Genomic DNA, 25,849 nt, shown 5'->3' on the forward strand with positions numbered 1-25,849 from the left:
CTGAATTTAGTAGTATTTCACTACCAGGACATGTAATACACACCAGTACATGTCCTTTTAAATACACTCCCGCTTGCCCATGGGGCTGCCTCAAACCTATCTTAAGTGTGATTTACTTGTAGTAAAAGTGAACGTTTAGGCCTGGCAAGTGCCATTTGCCAGGTCAAATGGGCAGTTCCAAACTGCCTACACAGACACTGCAGTGGCGGTTCTGAGACATATTTATAGGGCTACTCATGTGGGTTGCACAGTCAATGCTGAAGGCCCACTAGTAGCATTTGATTTACATGCTCTAGGCACCTCTGGAGCACTTTACTAGGGACTTACTCGTAAATCAAATATGCCAATCATGGATAAACCAATCAGAAATACAATTTAGACAGAGAGCACCTACACTTTAGCACTGGTCAGCAGTGGGAAAGTGCCCAGAGTCCTAAAGCCAACACAAATAGGTCAGAAACAACACGAAGGAGGAGGCAAAAGGTTTGGGGATGACCCTGCAAAAAGGGTCAGGTCCAACACTAACTGTACAATAACTTAAACAAAAGATAAGAACCAACCTGCAGTTTCTGCATGAAGGACTATGCCTGGTGAGCAGTGACCTGGATCAATGTCTGCTCATCGACCACCTGGGGAACAAAATCTTGTGAGAGTTTCTTTTTTTACTTTTGAATTCCCCCTGGAAGTGTCTGGGCAATCTGAAATAAAAATAAAACTAAAGTAAAGGGATGAACTAAACAAATTCGTCAAACAAACATCGGCGTATTAGAGTACTATTTGCAAACCACTAATGGAACTTGCCTTTTGCCTAATTAGTGGTTCCTGAATATTCGGGACAAAGTACCAAGATAGGTACTAGACTATGCTTGTAAGGCAGCTATGGAACACAGGGCACACCTTTCGCAATCAGCCAAGAGGAAGGACATCTCGAACCTGGGAGCATGACCGCAGCTGTAACACTAAACCCAATAACGGATCTGAAGTTTTCTTTTATAAGCAGCAGGAACATGAGGCTTTTACAGCAAATGGCTCAAAGTAGGCCACAGAAACTCATGGTGTCTGCTGGATGTGTAACTTTTAGTACTCATTCTTCAACATTAGGCAACAGGACAAAGATGAAACATGTTCGCAATAACGTTCAAACTTTATTAAAAATATTCAAGTTACAAATCAAGGGGATGTTGCACGAACATAAAAACACAACAGAAAATGGCAAATTCTGTAACAAAAAAAAAATTAACATCGTACAATGGAAACGTTTTTCACTTCTACCTGCGGGAAGAAAAGCAACATCAAGAGACAAACATCGTTTCTGCTTAATTAAGCAGGGCTTTAAGCAGACCCGGTCTTGAGGGCTCTCACACCCGGCAGAAATGAAAAATTGACTTTGAAATCGGTGCCTATCGTGCCCTCTTGTTCATGCCGACATCTACAAGCAAAAAACACTGTTCAACAATGACTATTAACACCCCTAAGGTAATGCATGTCGTTAATGCAAATCCCTGTTTCTGTTTCACATGTTTTAACCTCTTGAATCCCGAAGATTATTTACTTCAGGCGCATATGATTGCTGCTGTGTAGTGGATTCTGTGAAGTGGGATACCTCCAGGGGTGTCTGGGCGAGTTCCGGTTGTGAGTGGGTATTTATGACACGGTACGACTGAGAGAGCTTTGGCGCTCAGGCTTGAGGCAGTGAGAGCTGCTCACAGGCCTGTCAGTGAGTCTTAAGGGTGGGCAGACTACAAGTACATTCAATCCTTGGCCTCTCTGTGAGCACATAGAGCGGTGGTCACATATGTGGCAAATGTAAGTGCGGGAGAGTGAGTGAAGGAGATGCAAAGCTAGCAAAATAAAGACAGCACCAAAGGGAATGATAAAGCAGTACTTACACTGGAGAGGGTACGTTATGTGAGGGATACAGAAGTGGAGGAGGTGAACGGACGTAGGTGCAGAAGGAGCAAATGAAAATGCGAGCTAAAGAGGAAAGGGATGGCGAGAGATATGTAGATTGAGGAGAGGAATGTGAGGAGAAAAGGGGCTCGCATGTCTAACAGACTGCACAGGAAAGCAGTGTGAGAGGTAGTAAACAGGGACTGAATGAGACACTCCAAAGACTACCACCCCTTCCACAGACCTTAAGAAGTCTCATATTTTCAGAATTAAAACATTAACAACAACGTAATTGTTTTACTTGATCCTGATAAGAAGCATTATCAAAGCCAATAGGCCTGGCTTGGTTTAGGTATATATGTGTTGTTGTATAACACAACTGGAGGCACCCATAATACTGTTGAGGTGGCATGCTGTGTGAAATACATGACTTGAGTTAATATGTTTTGAGCCACATCCTTAATTACATAGGTTGTGCCTCCGGGAAATGACTTTTATTTAAGCTCCTATTGCTACACCTCTTTTAAAAACCCTCCTCAGTGTCTCATCATTGACTTTGCAAGACACAAAGAAGGCCCTCTGAAGGAATGAAAGCAAAAGAGAAAGCAAGAGTCAAGTGAAACATGGTGTGATGGTAAGTGGAAAAGAATAGAAAGAACGTGTGAAATTAGACAGAGAACATTAATGCGGATGATGCAATGGCTGAACGTATAGAAACGGATGCAAACTCGTGGGTTTTATCATCTATATGCAGTAATGTGGCAGGACAGTAACACAGGAGCTGGAGACGGGAATAAACGAAACAATGCCTTAAACCTGTCCACACTTGAAAAGTGGCTTGAAACCAATCTGCAGTACAGTTTAAATTAACAATGTGTAAAGTATAATGTAAAAATAATTGTAAAGGGACATTAAATCTGAAGATCGCTTTATATACTTTTCAACAAGATAGCTTCACAGGCTCTAAAATCCATGTCGTATATGTCTATAAGAATGAAAAGGCATAGAGAGTAAATTCGATTACTTTTTTTAAGTACAGGCGAAAACGGTCATTTCACCGGTAAGTATTCCTGAATACATTGAAATGCAGAGTTTTTAATATTGTTGTATGGCAAAATGAGTTAAAATATTTCTGCACTCTGGTTGTGTTGCTGTAATGTAAGTTGCTCACAAAAAATGCTTCTTTGCAGAGGCTTCTGCTAAATCCTGCAGTAATATCCTATGCAGGCTAGAAGCGAATCCTGGAAGATATTCAGATAAAAACATGTCTAGCTTAAGAACCCCATGAGAATCACGTACGACGTGTGCAATAATGGGACCACATATTCTAATAAACTCAAGAACAGTTGTATGATTGTGTCTAGCACATTCGATATTTTAAATTTATAGAAACCGAAAAAGTATTCAGAGATTGTTAATACTTTGATGCAAACGAGTGGATGGGTCATCTCAGGAAACAGAAACAAGCCTTAGACAGAATCTGCGAGTTACAAACTCTTTCCCTGCTTTTTAGTGGGTCTCAGATTCACATGGAGGTACCTCATGAAAAGTAAATCAAGATAAATACTAACATTCCCTAATCATAACGTATTAATAATACCCCAACAAGGAACCTGGACAGGCTACTTGTAGGATTTTAGGATAGTTGCATCGAGCCTAGTTGTATGACAATATTTATAATACTATTGAAAAACAGTAATTACGTTTTTTCAAACGTTTGGTAGTTATCCCCGCTTACCCAGAAAGATATTCAGACGAAAAAACACTTCCACCCAATCTATTAAATATAGGGATCCTATTATACAACTCACCAATCAAGAGTATTCTTATCTCAAAGTCGAGAGTACCACCTATAGTATTGAATGACACATGAAAGAACCCTAGATCTAGCAGAGACCAAAAAAGGACATAAAATGTAGGAGAAACTTGGCAGCGTGGCAGGTACGTTAAGTATTTCGGTCAAGGTATTCATAACTTTCTCAATTAGTAAGTAAACATGAAGTCAATGATAAGACCTAGGTGTGACATCAGAATGAGAACCAGGTAAATACAAATGTGGATATTCTTATTTTAACCCCCCTTAAATATGCAATTGAGAAAAGCGTGGTCCACAGTATAAAATTTGGAGAACAGATCTAACAATATAACACCCACAGCTTACACCTCATCATTGATGTTCTTTAGCACCTCCATGGCCGAGTCAATAGCTGTTTTTATGCCTCTACCAGGACAAAGGTCTATCCACCAGAAGTTTATGTTGCCTGAATCTTTAATGTAAGTGGATAGGTGCCTAACAACAATCCTCCCTAGCACCTTACTCAACATAGGCAAACAAGTGATAGGCCTATTGTTCTCTGTGGCCAGATTTTTAAGGATGGCTTTTCTGAGTAACAGGATAATTACCCCAACTTTCCATTAGGGCTGGATGAGTTAGAAAATTCCAGTAAGCTAAGGAGCAATGTCTATAGAGAGCAACAAAAAAATGTAACCCAGAAAGGCAGACTTAATTCAATTTAGAAGCACAGTTACTGTAGGAAGCTGGCCTGGTGCGTGGTGAGCACCTATGGTTTTATCACTTTATACCAGGTCCAGGTATCCCCTATTAGTGAAATGTAGGCAGTTCCTAGGAAGCCAGGGCTCTCTAGAGGTGGCTGTGGATGAGCAGCCAAGAATTATCTAGGAGATATGTAAAGCTTATGCAATACCACTATAGTTACACAGCACTATCACAAATGAAAGAACCACACAGGGTTACACAAATAAAGGTACTTTTTATAGTAACACAAATACTAGAATAATGAATAAGCAATCCCCTGTCTGGAGGTAAGTAAACACACTATTATATACACATTAGCCATCTGTAAAGAGCATAGAAGCAATAAGCATTAGCAAACATATAGGTAAACAGTGCCCTAGGGGAGGGCCAAACCATATATTAAAAAAGAGGGATGTGAAAGTCAGTCCCCGACCCAAGGAAGTGGAATCAGTAGAAGGGAGCTGTAGGAACTAGGAACCCTAAGAGGTGAGTACCAGAGTGACCCCCAGAGACCAGGAGAGCAGAGGTAAGTACCTGTTTTTTCCCCAAAACCAACAGGAGAACTTTAGAAAAGGATTATGCAAGACCCAATCATGACTGGAAGAACCCAAAGGTGGATAATGAGAGAAGAGGACCTGCAAAGGAAGGGGACCAAGTCCAGTTTGTGATGGAGAGTCTAGTTTTGGCAGGTGTCATTACCCACCCTTCTGTGGATGCGGGACCAGGTCGACGGTGGATGAAGAAGGTCAGACATACAGCACAGGAAATGAAGAGAAGTCCCAGAAGTGATGCAAGTGACGTCCCACGTCGGTGGTCGAGATACAGTCGTTTAGTGGTGCTGGGAAACCACCAAAAAGCCTTAGCAAATACAAGAGATAAAGAAGAAGGTTTGCAAGGCTGAAGACGACCATCAAGGTCCAGGGGACTCGACCCAAGGAGGGGAATCCAGGGTGACCCTTAGCAGCTGGGAGAGTCACAAGAAGAGGAAGCAGCCCCCACAGGCAACCCACTGGCAGCAGGTACAGGAGTCACAGTGAAGCCCACATAGCACACATGAAGAGGAGTCCCACCTTGCGGGAGCAGCAGGGAGAAGACTATGCTTTTCAGGCAGGAGTGCTGGAGCTACACAGAGACTGAAGGTCCCTTGGAGGAGGAGCAAACAAGCCATGATAGCTGCAAGAGTCGCACTGCACAGGGGTACTGTCATGTAAGGAGAGGCAAGAGTTTACTGTCTCCCAAGTTGGACAGCTGGTAGAGAGGACCAAGGGGACTACTCCAGACCACCACCTGTGATGCAGGATGCCCACAGTTCAGGAGGAGAGCAGATGAATGCAGCCAGTCATTGCTGCAGTTGGTGGCTGCAGGGGAGTGACTCCTTCATGCCTATGGAGATTCCTTCTTACTTCTTGTGCAGGCTGAAGACTCACCACCCTCAGAGGATGCACAGCTGGGGAAATATTGCAGTTGCTGGAAGGAACCAGAGAAACAATGTTGCGGAGTCATCACTCAAGTTGAAGATTGTCAGTTCCTTGAGGGTCCAATTGCAGCCCCAGTGGCCAGAAGATGAAGTAAACAATGCAGAGGAGTCCTGCTCGAATCTTGCACGTCGAATTCGAGGACCCACCAAAGAAGGAGACCTTAAATAGCTCAGGAAGGGGGATTGGCCACCTAGCAGGGTGGCCAGTTATCAGTAGGGGGCTGTGAGGTCACCTACCTGACCTGGCCACTCAGATGCTCCTGGGGCCTCTGCCCACCTTGGATTCAAGATGGCAGAATCAAGTGGCCACTTGTAGGAGCTTTGGGCACCACCACTAGTGGTGATGGACAGGGGAGTGGTCACTCCCCTTTCCTTCATCCAGTTTCATGCCAGAGCAGAGAATGGGGGTCCCTGGACTGGTGCAAACTGGTTTATACAAGGAGGGCACCAAATGTGCCCTTCAAAGCATACCAGTGGCTTGGAGAGGCTACCCCTCCCAAGCCATGTAACACCTACTTCCAATGGAGAGGGTGTTACCTTCCTCTCCCACAGGAAATCCTTTGTTCTGCCTGCCTCTGGCTGAGATGGTCAAGCAGCAGGAGGGCAGAAACCTGTCTGAGGAGTGGCGGCAGAGCTGGCTGCCCAGAAAACCCCGGAAGACTGGTAGGGGCAAAGTTGGGGGTCCTCTAAGGTGCCCCCAGAGTGCATGTAATCATACAACCAATACGGGCAACATTGAGGTATGATGCCGACATGTTTGATACCAAACATACCCAGGTTTGGAGTTGACCTGTGTCCAGTACAATGGGTAAAATGGCTTCCCCGCACTTACAAAGTCCAGTGCAATGGAGCTGGAGTTGGTAGGGGCACCTCTGCTCATGCAGGGGTGTCCTCACACATAGGTACCTGAACCCTGCCCTCTGGGCTAGGAGGGCTTACCATAGGGGTGACTTACAGTGGCCTGGTGCAGTGACCAGTAATGAAAGGGTGCATGCACCTTTTCACACAGGCTGCAATGGCAGGCCTGCAGGCACATCTTGCATGGGATCCCATGGGTGGCACAATACATGCTGCAGCCCATGGGAAACACCTGATGCCCCAATGCCCTGGGTACCTAAGTACTATATATTGGGGCCTTACTATCGGGCACCAGTATGGCAATTGTGGGGTGTGCAAAGTCCTAAGCAACCAAATTTAGAGGGAGAGACCACAATCACTGGGTCCCCATTAGCAGGATCCCAGTGAAAACAGTCAAAGTATACTGACAGCAGGCAAAAAGTGGGGGTAACCATGCCAAAAAGAGGATTTGTTCCTATAGTTACCTTCTCAGACTTTGTGAAGGAAAACAATATTCAACTAATAGCAGCCAGATGTGAGAGCAAATAGCAAAGGTCATGCTGCTGTTAAAGATTCAGAGCTTTTGGTGCCTCCTTAAATAGTCTTAACTTTAGAAACAAAAAGGCCTCGCTAAGTTGTCACACGACTCCTGAGCTGAGGAGGTGGCGTTATTACAAGCTGGTTGTGTGAAGGATTTAAAAGCCTAGAATATCTGGCACGCAGATTGCTTGGAAGATAAAATATGAATGCTGAGTGCAGCAGCAGTGACCTACTATTAATTTGAGTAAAAAACGGTGCCCGTTTGACTTCAGGGACACATTATTTTTAACAATGATTGCCACCCCTCCTTCTGTGGCATCCCTATCCTCGTAATGGAGCTGTGCTTAATTTGAGTTGATGGGGTCTACCGGTGCTCATTTTTGGGGACCACCAGTTATTCTTCCTCATCAGACATTTCCCAAGAGCAAGAGTGAAAAACAGACAAAAGAAAACAAGAAGGAAGCACCTCGTTTATTTTTCTGACTGACATTTCGCCACCTGCACTGCAGAAAGAGTTACTTACCTTTGGGAACGATCTGTCTGATAGAGACAATGACATCCCTGCACACGTTCACTAAACATTAGTGCCTGGATAGTCAGGTCCACAGAGACGGCTACTTCGACTGTTTGGTCTTGCAGGACTTTTTGGTGTGGTCTTAGTTCATAGCCAACCACCGGGGAAGGTATTGCTGGGGTATCTATTCTAAGGTGAGGAATCTGCAACTAGAAGTCTCTATCAGATGAACAAGTTACTTACGTTCGGTAATGATATAGCTGGTAGAGACATATTCTAGTTGCGGATTCCTTACTGACCCGCCCATCCTCCCTGCTTTGCAAACTGATTTCTAAGGATGGGACTTCCCTTTAAGGGCCCTAGTTATGGCCACCATTCTCAATGTTCTTCATGGTTTCGGGCTAATGGTGTTGAAAGTCGTGAAAAGAAACTGACGTCAGCACGCCGGAGTGGGCCTATATATGACAGCAACATCATCACTGCAACCACAACACCAACAATGCATGCGGAGTCGACACCACCTGAGAGCACGCACAGGTACTCCTTGAAGAAAAATCTCTGGATTCCGTCTGACGCCTGGAGGAAATTCTAAGGTAAGGAATCTGCAACTAGAAGTCTCTATCAGATGCACCTAATTAAACAGTTCTGCAGTGGAGGTGGCCAAATGCCTGTGGGCAGGGTGGGGATTGGAGCAGGGGTTTGGTGGGAGGCACCCCCATAAAGAAAGAAAAACATAATCACTTTGGGAAATCACTAGCGTTAAGAGTATTTTGGTGTTTTCCCCAGCAGTGAAAGGTCCACTAAATTAAGAGAAAATTTAAAAAACTGTCTCCTAGGAAGATAGCAAAATATTAGAATTCATAGATTTGGTATAGAAATATTATTGGGTAGAGTATAAACGTACTATTGACTGACCAATAGGGAATTAGGGGATAGTTTCGGTGACTTTGATATAGCAACGCGACAGAGGGAAAAGACTTCAGATCCTATTCAGAATTACTGAAATTTGGAGAAAAGAAGAGACTTAGAAGAGATTCAAGATTCATTCTGTAATTGGGCTCATACTCTCTGACTGAGAGCCTGATGTTTGCTGATCGATTGATGACCTGAGGACGACGACAGATTCTGCTTGCTGACCCATACCGTGGGTTGATAGGTAGATATGACAATGTGACTATTATGCATTTTATGCCTTTTCTTTCTAAGTAACAACTGCTCTGTTTGATAGATTCATAGTTAGATGTTTTCTAAATTTGTGTTCTAAATTGTTTTGCATGAAGTCCAACATGCTGATGCTAATCTGAGGTTAGTTGAGGGCACTCAAACTTAACTGACGGAAAACAGGGATTGATGAGTTATCTTGCTGAGTTCTATGTATCATATACCTTTACTGTATTGCAGCTGATTCTGATTCTACTATTGATCTGCACCGTAACCTTAGAATGTGTTTTGATTCAAGCCTTGATTAGATTGTGTTTCTTCGGCCGCTGTGGACAACCAGTATTGTTCTTATAGGTGTGATTTTGAGATTAATCTACATTACTTTAGCATTGTTATTATAAGTGAAATAAATTTACTAAACTTTTACTAAAGGTGTGGTTATTCATGTCTGAAAGATCATGGTGAGTGAAATTTACTGACTCCATTGATTATTGATTTTATTGATTACTAATGATTGTTGATTATTGTGAAGTGATTATTTATTCATGTACTGGAACTATGGCGGGAACATCTTAAACAAGTCAAAAGGTTAATCGACCTATTTGCGTCCCCTTGTAAGTTTACTTATTAAGGTCCGACGCGCTAATACATGCAAGACACTACATCTCCCATTCTGTTAAATTAAAAATTACAATTTATTTTAATAAATTCAGCAGACATACATACATAAAGAAAAGAAACATGTAGAACTATATGTCTTCCATCAGTCTTCTTGGCGCTTTGATCATACTACCGGATCTGGTTAATGGAAGCTGTAAACTGTCAACTTCAGTTTCAGAGATGGCCAAGGATGGTGAAGAAATAACAGTAGTCACTGAGAGGCAGATTTATACTTTTTCACACAAAACTGCGTTAGCGCAATTTTGTGTGAAAAAGTATAGCACCATTCCAAGACGTCGGCCGGGTGCCATATTTATGGAATGGTGCTAGCCGGCACTAATGCCCTGTCAGCGTCCTTGGAAAGGACGCTAACAGGGCTGGGGAGGTGTAGGGGAAACCGGGGCTTGTACGCCGAATTATGGCGCTACACTGTTCAGAGGTAGAAAAATTGCCTCTAAGCAGTGTAGCGCCATTTTTGGTGCACAACCCCCATGGACATGGCTCCTGCCCATACCCAGGTGTTACATAATGGTGCTAAACAAGCTTAGTGCCATTATTTAAGACCCCCATCTCCCCATGCTGGATTTTAGCACGGGGGATAAATATGGCAGAAAGGTAATATCATCCTTTTCCGGACAGGAACACCTACCTTGCATCTCATTGCTAATTCAGGGAAAACCGAGTATAAAGAAGGGTCTGAGTTTTCAGAGTGAGTCTCTCTCTCATCATGTCAAGTTGAAGGCCGATGAATCACAGGCCTGAAGTGAGAAGAGTCGCTGTTGACAGACTTCCTAGGGCACTAGGGAAGTCATCATGTGTCCTTTGGTAGACACCCTTGGAAAAATTCAGCATCATATGGAGCATCAGATTTTCTTTTGCGCATCTCTTGGATGATCACCCAGTCACCTTTTTTAAATGTGATTTCTTCTGCATGTCACCGCTTGTCAGATTAAGCTTTCATTTTCTGCTTGTTAACCAATTCCGTTGTATGAATTATGTTCTCACTGGGGTCTTTTTTGATGGTCCTTTGAAGTAACTTAGTGGTCATTGCTCCCCTGAACATCAAAGTAGCAGGACTTTCACCTGTGGTTGAGTGGACTGTTGAACGATCAGCTCTTAGAGTAGAATTTAGTACTGTTTTTAAACTGAGCATTTCAAGAGTTGCATGTTGTACTGCATTTTTTAGTGTACTCCTAAAATGCTCAACAAGTCCTTTGGCCTGCGGCCACAAGGTGTATTCTTTTGATGCTTTATGTTCAGATGCTCCACTAATTCTTTGAATTCTTTACTGTTGGAGGGTGGGGCACAATCAGACTTCACAATGGCTGGAATGCCCCATGGCACAAAGATGCCATCAAGCATGTCCATTATCAAGTGGAGCAAAGAAATCATTGGTTATTCTCTCCCATATATGTTTAGGGAGTTCTGACATGTTCAGAGTATGTTGAGTAACATTGATAGAAAGGTACTTGCATATATGACAGGCTTTGTGTTCCTTTTCAACTCTTTCATCTAAGTACAGAAACTAAACTCTGTCTCAGAGAACTCTTTTTGTGGCAACAATACCACAACATCCTTTGTGAGGCACTTCAATTACTTTCTGTTGCAGACTCTCTGAGATCAGGATTCAGAACCCTCACAGTATAACTCCTTTCTGAGTTAAAGACAATTAATTGCTGACATTTTTGTATTTTCGACATTCACCATAATTTGTGAGAAGTCGAGTCTGTTTATGTCTTTTAACTTCAGCATGTCATTATCATGGCTTGTGGCAGTGAAAATCTGGGCTAATGAGATAGCAGCTGGTGTAATTGACTCGATGATTAAATTAATGTGGGCTTCAGCTGTCTTGAATGGATTACCATGACCTTGTATAAGCACTCTCGAGAAGTAGTCAGCAGGATTCTGATCCTTTCCTGGACAGTGCACAATTATATAATCATACTACTGCAATCACAGTCCTCAGCATTCAATCCGAGGAGTTATCTTGGCTTTTGGATTGTCAAAGATAGACAGTAGAGCTTGATGATCAGTTACCAGTGTGAAAGGCTTTCCGTACAGGGATACATAGGAATATTCACAAGCCCATACCACAGCCAAACTTTATTTCTCAGGATGTGAGTAAACACTTTCTGTTTGAGATAAACTTATACCACAATATGCCTTTGGGCATTTGGGCGTCCACCATGCAATGCAAGGATAGCGACTAACCCGACCAGACTTGTGTCGACTACAATCTCAGTATGAAGCTCTAGTCTGAAGTATGCCATTTCAATAGCATTTTCAATGGTGCATTTGATTCTCTTGAAACTTCTCTCACATTCTTGTGACCATTGAGAGGAAACATTTGTCTTTGTTAACTCTTGTAATGGAGCACAGTGGCAAAGTTTTGTATGTACCTCCAACAATAATTGGCAATGCAAGAAAAGAACGTAGCATTGAAACCTCTTGTGGGGGATCAGCATCTGACAAAGCTTGTACTTTTGCAGGATCGGGTGTCATAACCCCATAAGAAAAAATATGGCCAAATAATTTTAGTTTTCTCTTGTTGAACTCACACTTGTTTGCATTCAAAGTCAATTCTGCACCACTTAGTAAACAACATACTTGTGTGAGAGCTCTATCGTGCTCCTTCTCTGTAGCTCCAAAAATTAATGTCATTGCTATAATTGAATGCATTCATAACAGGCTGTATGACACTTTTAATAGCGTCTTGAAAAAGTTCTGCAGCTGATGACACAACAAAACTAAGGCCCTCATTATGACTTTGGCGGTCCTTTTCTTAGACCGCCGAAGTCATGTCAGCCACATGACCGCCAGTGTTGGTGGTCTTCAGACCACCCCATTATGGCTGCTGGCTGATCTCTGCCACTATTTGACAGGGAAGCCGCCAGCAGCCATACTGGAGGTTAGCGGTCTAGTGGAGCTTGCTCCGTCGCCACCACCACAACACCACCCGGCGTATTACTACATTGTAGATGGCGTGGTGGTGTTGTGTTGGCGGGGCGCTTGCGGCTGAGCTAGCGCCATGGACCCTGTTCCCTCTCGGAAGACAAAAGTGACCACCAGGTTAGGTAATCGACCGACAGGAGTGGGGGGGGGGAAGTGTTGAGTGTTGTGTGTGTGAATGGTTGTGTGTGTGTGTGTGTGTGTAAAGGGAGGGGGATGGGGCTGTTGTGTGTGTTTGCGTGCAAATGCCTGTGTGAATGTGTGTATGCGGAGGTGGGGGGAGTATGTGTGTGTATAAGTAGGGGGTGGGGGAGTGTCATGGCTGTGTGTGCATGTGAATGAGTGAGTGTGGATGTGTGAGTGCATGTATGCAAGTGTGGTGTGTGCATGTGTGGATGGGGCGGGGGTACAGAATGGGGATTAGGGGCCGGGAGTACAGAACGGGGATCGGGGGTGGGTTTTACAGAACGGGGCTCTGGGTTGTTTCCTTCCCCACCCTGGAAAGCCACTTACTTGCCTTTAAAATTAGTAATTTTAAATGTATTGCAAGGGCAGGAAACTACCTGCAAATACAGATTAATCTGCAGCAGGGCTTAAGGGCAGTGCAACTGGTGTGGCCGCACTGGGCGCTGACCTGAAAAGCGGACAGTGACCTCGGAAGGGAGGGAGGGGCGCTGTGCATTACAATACCTCAAAATTTAAAAGCATTTGCTGCAGAGGTCATTGCGTACAGTTTTTAGGCATTAATAAAAATGTTGAGATAACACTTTTGATTAATGTTCCTGCTAGAGAAAGAGGTCAGAGTTTTATCTACTAGCAGTTTTGACTCGCCATAAAGTATGCACAGAGGGTTAATATGGCTGCTGCAAAGAAAAGATCTGTATTTTGTGTGGCTAGCTGAGTGGATCAGTAAAGCCAGTCTCTACCTGACCTTTAAAATAAATGAAATGTATTTTCTAGAGAGGGTATGGAGAGATAAGGGGCACTTTTGTCAGGTGGTAGCGAGAGAATTAGATGAGGAGGGTCTTTGAGGTGGGAGCGAAAAAAGATTGTCTCATCAGGCGCCACCAAGGCTAAAGCCGGCCCTGGTCCTCAGTGCCCCTTCCTACCTGTAAGATCCCCTTTCCTGAAGGTAACTCTAAACTTGATGACAGTGGCCAATCCACCAAGATGGCAGATTTTCTACCGTTGTAAAGAAGCTTTTAACAAATGGCTGAAATGTTTAAACATCTTCTGTCACTGCATGAAAGAATTGGGTGACTTTCGAAGGAACCGAGGGAAACAATGCACACGAAACCAGAGAGAACAGACAACACAAAAGGCCAACAATAACATTCCAAGACCTTGAAATTAGGAAACGAACAATTCACAAAAGCGCTCAAACACCCACACTTTACAATTCTTGTTAGTGACTAACTCCACAGTTGTGGAAAAAAATTGCGAATTCTTATCATACACTATCTCACAGGTGTTACAATCTATACAAGCACACAACATTTCCCCTTCTAGTTTTCCGTGGCTCCCGGCTTTCTATTAGCTCACCAGAATCTTTCAATATGTCAGTCAATCAGAAAATGCATTCAGCTGCTGACTATGCTCAAATCAAAGCAAGACAGAAGAGACACGAACACCCACGGTACGCCTAAAAGGCCTTTGCTTTTATGTAGCCAGTCAAATATTTCAAGGGTGTGCATGCTCTACCGGAAGGGAAAGGGAAATAAGGACATGTGACACGTCTCACTCCTGACCAGTGAGAAATGAGGTATTTTTAACGCCGCCACTTTCCCCATACTTGTTTATAGGGGTCTGGAAACGGTTACCCACACCAGCTGCACGCTTCCTTTCTTAAACGGTGATCGCTGCACAGGTTAAAAGTGTTTTCCAAGACAGCTGCAGAATCCGATGGAAAGGGCAACTAGAGGTGAAACAGGCGAAAGTCCGGAACACAAATCTTCAAATTCTGTACCAAGTTTCCTTCCAAACGTAATGAAATGCAACTGCCCAGGCTTGCTATGTGAGGCTGCAGATGTTTTATCTCAAGGAAAAGAAGTAGAACGTTCTTTCTGAGAGGAGGCCTGCGCACAGTAAGGATTAACAGTTTGGCTTTCTTTGGCAGAACGTGTTCAAGCTTCGGTCCGCCTCAACCATCTCAGAACACCACTCCCTGCTTACCCTGGCTTGATCCAACCCTTACTTAAGCATTCCGAGCTTTTGTACATTTTTCACATAAAAGTAATTCAGCACTGTTGCTCTATGAATGCCTTATACTGTTCGAAGACAGCTCTGGGGTGTAGACATTGTTGCCAGTTAACATAAAATCAGGTCGCCGTAGTTACCCCAACGCTTACAAAAATGCACTTTTCTAGCCTCCTCACGCACACACTTATTGCCCTCGTCACCCCCTCCATCCCCTCTTTGAGCTCTACATGTTGTATTCATGTGCAGTGTGAGTTGACAGTATCTAATCAGGACTTATGGCATGTGATGTCTTGACAAGTGGTGACCCTGTGACGCAGGGAGGCCCTCAGCCTTCACTCTCAATGCTTTCTGAAGAAGGCCCCATCATCTTGCCTTGTACCACAGGCCCCGATTACTTACAGGTAATCCAATTACTCCAATTATACTTCCTCGTCCCAGCCTTTACTTCATGAGGTGTGTCCACCCCCTACAGATAGGCACCTAGCTGCCTAAAAGGGAAAAAAGGTAAAGGCCTTGCTCCTCCAGGTGTGCCTGTAAGCACCACTTCTACACAAAAACCTCCTGAGTGGACTACCAACAAAGTCAAACAAACTATGATTAAAAAAAAAACAGGGTGATGCGATTGCTGGTAACTAAATGAAGCCCCACCTCATAATTTCCTCATCCTGGTCCTTAAGTCATAAGGATATACCAAAGCAGACAGCTTTGGCTTTGATCACCCATCAAGGTAGCCAGCCAGAAAAGGCAAAGTCCAATGACAATGGAGGAAAGACCAAATGAAGAGGGTCAGCTAAGCCCGAGATGCCAGTGCCAAAGCAAGCCCAGTACTAGAAACCCACAGGGCACAACCAGTGTGTGCAGAGGAGCTGAGACCCAAACTTACGTGACACCTGCAATAGTAACCCATGAAAGGCAACAAGAGAGCTAAGAAATCCAAAGGCAGTAGCACTAGCCCAAAAAGAGTAAAGAAGGGAAAGACTAACAAGGGACCATGAGACATGTGCACAAAGTCACTCTTGCGAAGCAGGCAGTCCTCAGTTCAAGCAAAAAAGCAGAGCTAAGGTAGAGATTGTCTTACAAACTTATAACTGGGGTGAAGGCAGGAACAGTAACTCCAAACAAGAATGCCCAGATTCGAGACAGAAAACAGAGACTCAAAAAGGCAGTTCCAACTCCAAGCACCGTTGGGTTCACAGGGAAGGACCAGAGACAAGCACTATGTCACACTCAAAAGAGGGCACAAGAGCACACTGGTCTGAGCAAAGTACAAAAGGGAAGCCAGAAGCAAGGCCACAATCACAAAGCAGTAGTTCAGTGTCCAGCTCAGAGAAGGAAGAGCACAAGTTCTGGGAAAAGACATAGACATGTCAAGGAAAACAAAAAATAAATGTGTGCACAGCTGAAGGACAGCCAACATATGATGGAGACCAGTCCAAGAAACGAAATGCATGCATTCCATGCAACAATTTGAACTTCCTACACCACAGAAGAGGTGAGGTCAGACTGGTACAGGATCTCCAAAATAGAAGGGAATTGGATCAATAAACACGGGATAATCTGAAGTGGAGACCCAAACAGCCACAGCCAACAGTATATGCAGCTACGAACTGATGAACAATTAGTAGCTGAGATACCGGAACATGCAACACATCCTTAAGAAGCATGGCCCCTCACTGGATGAACTGCCGGAGGAATTGTCCCTTGAGTATAGAATATTGGTTTCTTCTTTGCACAACCACACCATCTCACTAGTTTACACAACCCTCCTAGCTCCTAATCTCCTCCCACAAGACGCACTCAGACACAGGTGGTGATAGAGATCAAGTTTTATTAATACTTTAGTGGCATAGAAGTTAGTATATTGCGACTTATAAATCTTAATTTAAAAGCCTAACAAAGAAATTAACATGAGATGTAAAATTGTGCACATTTGAAATATGGTAGACTCTGTGACCTCCATTTCTTTTGGGCATCATCTTTTGCCATGAAAGATGTTGTGCAATTTGTATTCATTCGAACTACTGGCATGAATTAATATTAAAAGTATTATTTTTAGAATAGTCGTAATAAAGGGTGTACTCTGATTATAAAACAAACATGAATTAATTGTACTGATATTGATTTTATTGATTTCTAATAAAGAGTTACACATGTGCAGAGAAATAAATGCAAGTTAAATTGATTTCGAGTGTCACAAATAGTGATTCAAATTAAATGATTTGCTTTGCATATTTGATTCAAATTGTAAGGTGCGCAAAACTTTTTATATATATTGATTGCATTTATATGTATTTAGGTTTGCTTAGATAGACTAGGCCTGAAAATTCATTTTTGCAGCAGCAAAGGAAAAATACTAATTCATTCTGTTTCCTTTGACCTGAACAATTTCCTAGGTTGTTGATGTGTTGGTGGATGTCCTTTTGTAGTAAAGACTGAGAACATGTTTTAACTAATAACAAATGTAATGGTATTTGTTCTAGCTGTCAAACAAGACAGGGAGAATTGTTAAATTCACATGAGAACTGTTAGAATCATCCTGTGCACTGTTGGAAAGAATCACAAAGTTTCAATTGTTAAGCAAGTGTTATAATTTGGCGGAAATGTATGACTTCATTGAGATGACTTCACACACTCCCTCAGAAAATCCACAAGAGTTGCAAACCTGATGGGTGTTTAAAATTCTCATTGGGTATAGATTCAAATGCCTCCTATTGTGGGGATCCTGTACCTGCCTAACCTTACCTGTGCTGCGGTGTAGAAAGTTCAAATTGATGCATGGAGTGCATGCATTTCATTTTCTGGACTGGTCTTTATCAGTGGTATCCTTATTCCTGGCTTTTATGTTGGTTGTCCTTCTGCTGTGCATGACTTTTTTTTTGTTTTCCTTGACATGCCTTTGTCTGTTCCCGGAACTTGTGCTTTTCCTTCTCTGAGTTGGACACTGATCTACTGCCTTGTTGTGATTGTTGGCCTTTCTTCTGGTTTCCCTTTTGTACTTTGCTCAGGCCAGTGTGCTCTTGTACCCCCTTTCACAATCACAAAGTTTCAATTGTTAAACAAATGTTATAATTTGGCAGAACTGTATGAATTCATTGAGATGACTTCACACACTCCCTCCGAAAATCCAGAATAGCTGAAAGCCCGATGGGCGTTTAAAATTCTCATTGAGTATTGATCAACTTGCACAAGATGGGCCCACACAGTCAACAATATGGCCAATAAATACTGAACTGCCATCTTACCCTGTGTGCAGCTCGTGTTCTGCAATGCCTTGATGCTGCTGTCTACTAACGCTGAGAGCGGAGTGCTCTGGACCGACCAATCGTTCCTGTCTGCTGTCCCATGAGGAGAGGTATACAAACTTTAATGAGGTTTCTTGTTTCCTTTTCAGCATAGATGAGTACTCCAGTGTATTTTTGTAGTGAGCAACCCTAGTTAGATGATTTTCCAAATTATTTTTGTCTCTTCTTTTGTTTTGTCTGCATGTGTTAGCCCGTCCCCAAACATGCAAGTAACAAATTCACATAAGGGATAAAAATGGTCCAGCTCATTTATTGACTGTTATTATTTGAATTTTGATGATTTACTGATGTCACTATCATCTGCCTTGAAAATTGATTTTGATGTGAATATGTTAGTTCTGTTGGTTTGTGTTATCCTCTTGGAGTGTTTAATAGTAATGATGTTCAAAAGGCTTAATTTCTTTCGACGATTTGGTCAGCCTATGATTTTCATGCAGCCTATAACTTAGTTTTGTGCACAATTTCCATTACATTGACTTTGTGGTTATAATAAAACTTTGAAAATGTATTCAGTTTGGACTTTGTTTTGTGGTTAAATTGGTAATGATGTTTAAAATTGTTTATGGTTCTCATGTTATTGCTCTGTGTTGAATAAATCGGATTACCACAGTCCTCACTGAGTCCAAAGATCTAGTCCAGGGTTCTGCAAAGTCGGTCCTGGAGAGCCGGGTCCATGCCAGGTTTTTAGCATGTCCACATTGAGAAAAAAGATGTTTCAGAAATCTACAGTTTTCTAAATGTGGATATGCTAAAAATCTGGCATGGACCTGGCTCTCCAGGACTGACTTTGCAGAACCCTGATCTAGTCGACTTCTAGTGTAGGTGGGACAAGTTGTAGTGTCTCATCAGAGCGTGTGCGTTTTCTGAACCCAATGCGGGAAGCAGACCTCCGTGTGCGCTCCAGCAGTTTTGGTAGCAGAGGATGGTTTTGCCTTATGAGTAGGAGAACTGGATTTTGCCCACATTCTGCGTTGTTCTCAGCGAAGTGTAGGGGTAGATGAAATTCCAGATTTGTACTACAAGTGTCCAGTACAAGTTTTGAATAGGGTTTGCGCTTGCAATGCTTTCAGCTACATTGTGGTGAAGTGTAATGAGTGAGATGTTTGTGGAGTCGTCATACTATAAGTGAATGTTGCGCTTTGTGCAAAAAATTGCCTACGTGGTTGTGGTTGTTTACAGGTCCTGCGTGGCCTAAGTCTCCGGAGTACTGCACAAGTGTATGGAGACACTTGATTAATTTATTGACTGCAGTGAGGTGTTGGTCGATGGAGTGCTGTCAACAACACCAGCAGAATCCTTGACTGTGAGTTGTTGGCTGGATTGAGTTGAATCCTGACTGTATAGGGAGAATCCATATCAACCGGAGTGAGATTTGCGGGTCACATTTTACTTGTGTATGTGCGAAAGCCACAGTTGGAAGTGTAACTGTATAGCTTTCGAAGCGTTTGAGTCCTACTTGTAGAGAGCAGACACGTTTGGTTTTTGTGCTTGCAATATTTGTATTTAGGGTGTAGATGTGAGAGGCATATGAGACAGCTCTGAAGTGAGTCACAGCTGCAGAGTGAAGCGAGTGTGGTGTCATTTGGTCAGCACTGATTTGGTTGTTTAGTGAGATGAGCCCCGCACAGACTGGTGGACAAGACTATGCTGCTATAGGGTGAGGACAGCTTGTGGAGAGGATTGTGGTATTGAAAATACTTCCTGGATTCGTAGAATTTGTGTTTGTGAATTAAATTTGTGTAAAAACGAACATTTTCAAAGCTTTAAGGAGTACACTGAGAGGAGATGTTTTCATTTCAGTTAGAAAGGGCGAGCCTACTCCACCTGAGGGTACACTTGCAGTCGAAGTAATGGAGGAAAAAGGAGTTTTAGCATGTCTTTTGGTAAAACTGTGGTGCAAAATCACAGAGAAGGAAGGTAACTTGGCATTTCCCTGTTATGGAACTTTCAATTTGAGATTATTAGAGAATCTTAGGAGGGTGATGTGTGAATCGAAATCCCTTCCTAGACCTGCTCAATTTGAAGCACCTGCCATTTGGGAATTAGTTGCAAGGCATAAAGAGGCTCAGAAATTCAAGGAGTATGAGGAACGCAGAAAAGACATTGGCAGAAGCTAGATGGGATGAGGAGCAGAGAATATGGAGAGCAGATACATTACCTGGATGGAAATTATTCCGAGCAATAACACAGGAAGGTGATGGAGGTGTTAGATATAAAACCAAGAAGAAACCTACAGAAGATCTAGAGCAGAAGTTAGATGAACACAAAAGAGTAACAGCCACTAAAAGTGATTCAGATGATGAATTGATAACTCAACGTTTGCAGAATCGTCCCCACCATATAATGCAGTTGAATCAGTAAATCAGAATGTAGTCCTGAGTATAGCCACAGCTCCAGTTGCGCAAAGCCAGGTTCGAATAGCTCCTAATGTACCTTCTGCTAATGTAGCACAGGTGTCAGAGGTTTATCTGACAGTTCCAATTAATAGAGCCAATAATGTCATAATTCCAGTCATGCCACAGCCAATTCAGAACTTAGGAATGACTAAATTGGAGTTTACGCCTACGGTAATGACACCTGCACAAATTGTGAATCAGAGACAGACAATGCCCATTTTCCAGTAAAGACACCACAGAATGTGGCCCCAAATCAATCAAATCAGACTTTTAGTACAGTATTAACTGGTAAAGATAAATGAGTAATGTTCCCACCAAGTCAAACAGATTTGTCAGGACCAGATGCATTGACATTTCCCATGACAATAGGTCCAGTTGTCCCGTTATATGCCGAGGGTAATAATGAGAGTGGTCCACGGATTCCAAATCCAGTATCCGCAATACATTCTCCTTTTGGAATTAATGCAGAAATTGAGAGATTGAGCACTACTGTGCCAGCCATGAACCCTGTGAATTATTTTGGTTCTAATCAAATGGGTGACAAAACAGGTTTGATATGACATGTCCCCGTGCTCTACAGGTTCATCTATGCTGGCTTAGGAGCAAGCTATGAGAGCTCCATGTAATATGCCACAACTTATGCCTCGAGATAGCAGTAACAATATTAGTTTACAAGGATTGACAGCTCAACAACTATCTGAATAGTTGGACAGTTTAAGTGGGGCATCAGAGGGAGGAAAGACATTAAATATGGCTAGACTAAAATTGGAATTGAATGAAATGATTGAGGGAACACTTGAATTGGACAGATTGAACTCTTACAATGAAAGCAAGTTGTGCTTTATGTGCAAGGATGTTACACATCGTGCAGGACAAATTATGGGAAATTAGCTGATTTGGCAGAAAAATATGAAATTGAAATGAATAAGTTTAAACAGTTAAAAAGAAGCTACAGACCAGAATTAGATTCTAGAGACATCTCAAACATGAGATCATCTGGTATGAAAATTCAACTTAAGGAATTGATTCAGAGCATCCAACCATGGAGAGCATTAGATAAGTGGGAAGGCGGATGGGCAAAGAAAATAGATCAGAAGAAAAACCTGACTACATCTTCAAATGGTGTGCAGCAGGCTGAGGGAGCTGTAAAAAATGATGCCAATGAGAGAAATTCTAGGAGGGAATATTGTTCATGTCCCATGGAGCATAAGTACATATTGTAATTTACTAATGATTACCCAAAGTTGAGGGAGAAGCCAGTGGAATGGTTCTAACAAATGAGAGGTTTGTTAAGCTTGCAAAGTGTTTGTGGGAAGGTTTAAACACTTTGCTTGAAGTTGTGGCTGCAACAGATTTGTGGGTTGAATGTAAACAGAGTGCTGATTGGCCAACTCATGAGCTGCTAAGGTATACAGTAATAGGTGCGCCGTCTGAAGAATTATTGTAAGGTGATGGAATTTTTGAAAACTAGAGTTCCCGCCAAAGATGTTGACTGGCAGGGAATTGACAGGACAGCTTAGGAGTCAAAGGAGTCTGTTCATGTGTCTTATCAGAGATTATTGCAGGCATTTAACCAATACAGTGGTAGAGAGATTATTGAACCGAGAGTTATGATTCATTTTGTGTACAAATTTGTTCAGGGATTGAAACCTGAAATGAGCAATGATTTGGAATCATTTGATTTGCTGGCAGAGTAAACCAATCAACCCCTAAGGTGCCTTGGCGCAACGGTTACATCCTGGGCAGCACCGCTCTGGTGCCCAGGATGTACCTGTTACGTCCTGCACCTGGCCCTCGGGGGAGATGCTTGTGCTACCCCGAGGAACTCCCTCCACCCCCAGGGCAGGGCTGGAAGGGGAATCGCTTCCCCTTCCACCCTGCCCCCGCACCCCTATCTAATAACATCAGCGCACGATCGCACGCTGACATCATTAGAGGCTGCCGGACGCGAGTCCACAAGGAAGGAGGTACGTTTTTCCTCCAGCCGTGGGGGGGGGGGTGGAGATTGCTACAAAAGAGGCATTGGGGGAAAAGAAAAGGTTTTCCTTTCTCTCTATGTCTCTTTCAGCATTCCTGCTGCCCGATCGTGATGCAATGGGGCAGCAGGAATGCCCACTAGACACGAGGGATTTTTGTTTTTATGTGTGTGTGTGTGTCGGGGAGCGGCTTCATGGGCAAGAGTCGCTCCCCTAAGGGGGCATAGTGTTTTACGTTGTTTCTGCCCCCCTGGGGGGGAGATCGGCTCATTATTTTTATGCTGAAATGCCCGGGGGGGGGGAGGGGGTAGAAGCCACAACGACGCCAAGGATGTTTTGTGTTCTGTATTTTTTTGTGTTGGGGAGGCGGCCCCTTAGACAAGATTCGCCCCCCCCCCCCCCCCCAAAGGGGGAAAAACACTGTTGGGCAGTATCGGCCTATTTGTTTTAGGCCCATCTGCCCCCAAGGGGGGCAGAATCCCCTAGGCACCAGGGATTTTGTTCGTGTGTGTGTATGTGTGTTTTTTGTGTGTGGGTGGCTCCTTGGGCAAGGGTCGCTCCCCTAAGGGCGCATAATGTTTTCCCTGTTTCTGCCCCCCCCCCCGGGGGCAGATCGGCATATTATTTTTAAGCCACAACGACACCAGGGATGTTTTGTGCTTTGTTTTATTTGTGTGGGGTGCAGCCCCTTGGGCAAGGGTTGCCCCCAAAGGGGGGGAAATACTGTTGGGCAGTTCTGCCCCCCTTGAGGGCAGATCAGCCTATTTTATTAGGCACTTCTGCCCCAAAGGAGGGCAGAATCCACTAAGATGACAGGGATATTGATTTTCATTTTTTTTTTGTGTGTGGTGGCCCCTTAGGCATGGGATTCAGCACAGTACTGGTGGCCAGTTCTGCCCCCTTGGGGGCACATCAGCCTATTTTTTTTATGACCATCTTCCCCGAAGGGAGAAAACACTAGACACCAGGAAAATGTTCTAAATGTTTGGTGGCAGGGTGTTTGTCAACTGGCAAAGTATTTGCATTTGTGATTATAACAGTTTATTTCGCCTTTTTGTTCTAGTTCAAAGCTTTTGCTATCTTTGCTGTGGCTCATTGCGGTTTTGGCAGTGGTTGACCTGCGGTTTGCGTAGTTGCATGTTTTAGGTACGTAAATAAATTTACTCCAAAAGAGCATTGTTGCCATGCATGAATGACACGTTTGTAGGTGGTGTACTAAATGCAGGATAGTGTGTGAAATTGTCCTTAGATTTGTGCACAATGATATTTGTGTTGTCTTATGTCTAATTTGCTTTTCTTTTTTCCTTTTAGTGGAATATCATTGGTGATTGCTGTGTCTGTGCAGAATAGTTACTGGTGAGTCTAGCTTTTTCAAGCAAGTGAGGGGTATAGTTTTTGAATACATAACTCTTTGTGATAAAGCCACACTTTGTTTATTACTTATTTTAGACAGTGCGGTTTGTTGTTGCCGCATTTGTCAAGTTACTTTTCTTAGTAAGGATCATGGCTAGCCGCAGGGTGACCGCTCAGCAGGTTGTTAGTATGCTTTTTGAGTCATCTTCTGATCATCATTATGGGACTGACTCTGCATCTGAGGCAGAGGAGGAAGAGAGAGATTCTGGCAGTGAGTTTTCTGCCTGAGAGGAGTCTTCTGATGAGGAAGCCACTCACAGTGCAGGAGGACAGTGATGTGCCAATGGTGCAGCAGCCATTGGCTGAAAGGCTTCCCATTGGAAAACCTGAACTCTGGGTTACCCCAAACATGGAGCAGCCACATTTGTCTGCCTTTACTGGCCTCCCAGGGAGTGGAGTAAATACGGAAAACTTTCTGCCTGTCAATTTCTTTGAGTTGTTTATGGACAATGTATTTTTGAAAGAGATTGTTGAGCAGACTAATTTGTAAGTGGAGCAGTATTTGAGGGACAACGCTGCCAGACTCAGGCCTCAGTCTAGAGCTACCCAGTGGATTCCCCCAAATCTGGAAGAGATGAAAAGGTTCTTGGGTTTGACTTTTTTGATGTGGTTGTTAAGGAAGCCGTCACTGGCTTCTTATTTGTCTACTAGTCCCTTGATGGCAACGGCTATATTTCCTGCAACCATGACTCGTAATCGGTATTTGCTTCTTCTTCGGATGCTGCATTTTGTTGACAATCCTTTAGCCTTGCCACGAGATCACCCTAATTGTAACAGTCTTTTTTAAATTAGGCCTGAACTTGATCATTTTGTAGATTGTTTTTCAGAGGTCTATGTTCCAGGCAAAGAAATAAGTGTGGACGATTCTTTGGTCCTGTTCAAGGGTCGTTTGGTTTTTAGGCAGTACATTCCTAGCAAGAGGGTACGGTATGGAATTAAATTGTATATGCTGTCTGAAAGTAGTACTGGATATGTTTATAATTTCTGGGTCTACACTGGTAGGGATTGCAGTATTGGCCGCCCTGGTTGTCCGCCTATTTTGGAGTTAGTGAGAAAATTGTGTAGGAACTTGGTAGATGACTGTTTAACAAAGGTCACCATTTGTATGTAGATAACCTCTACACTGGAGTTCAGTTGTTCAAGGAATTGTTCAGAGTGGACACTGTTGTTTGTGGCACAATCCGCTCTAACTGGAAAGGCTATGCAAGGGAGCTTGCCTGTAAAAAACCTTGAGAGGGGACATTGCAGTGCCTTGGGAATGATGAGCTGCTAGCTCTGAAATTTGTAGACAGGAGGGATGTGTATATGCTAACTACCATCCATGATGAGAGTACTTCACCTGTGGCAGTTTTGGGTCAAGTTGATAAAGAGCGCAAACCTGTGTGCATTTTAGACTACAATAAGCACATGGGTGGTGTTGATAGAGTAGATCAGAGGTTGGAACCCTACACTGCTATGCGTAAGTCTTATGTATGGAATAAAAAGTTGGGGATTCATTTGTTTAATCTAGCTACCTTTAATGCTTTTATTGTGTTTAAGGATTGTTCCCCTGAGTCAACTATGACATTTTTCCATTTCAGCAGTCAGTGATAGAGAGCCTTGTTATGGTGGATCATGCAAGAATTCCTAGAGTAGCAGTTGTGGAGGATGTGGATAGATTGAAAGATCGACACTTTCCTGATCAGATTTAACTTTAAATATTTCCTTGTTTTCTGTCGGGCTGCACGCTGTCACTAGTACACCCTGCCACCATCTTTAGGCCAAAGAAGGACACTACGTCCGGGATTTTTTTTTCTCTTTCTTTTCTTCCATTTTTTAAATTTTCTTCTTCTTCTCCCCCCCCCTCCTCCCACCAGGAATATAAAAGAAAATACTCAAACCCAAAATACTTACCTCTTGTCCCTCTATTCCTTATTTCCACTCTTGCACATCCTTCTGTGGGGAACACTGACACCTGGAACGGAGAGACACCTAAGAAGAAAAGAGAGAGCAAGACCAT

Source organism: Pleurodeles waltl, chromosome 7 (genome assembly GCF_031143425.1).
Source record: "Pleurodeles waltl isolate 20211129_DDA chromosome 7, aPleWal1.hap1.20221129, whole genome shotgun sequence".
Taxonomy (NCBI): domain Eukaryota; kingdom Metazoa; phylum Chordata; class Amphibia; order Caudata; family Salamandridae; genus Pleurodeles; species Pleurodeles waltl.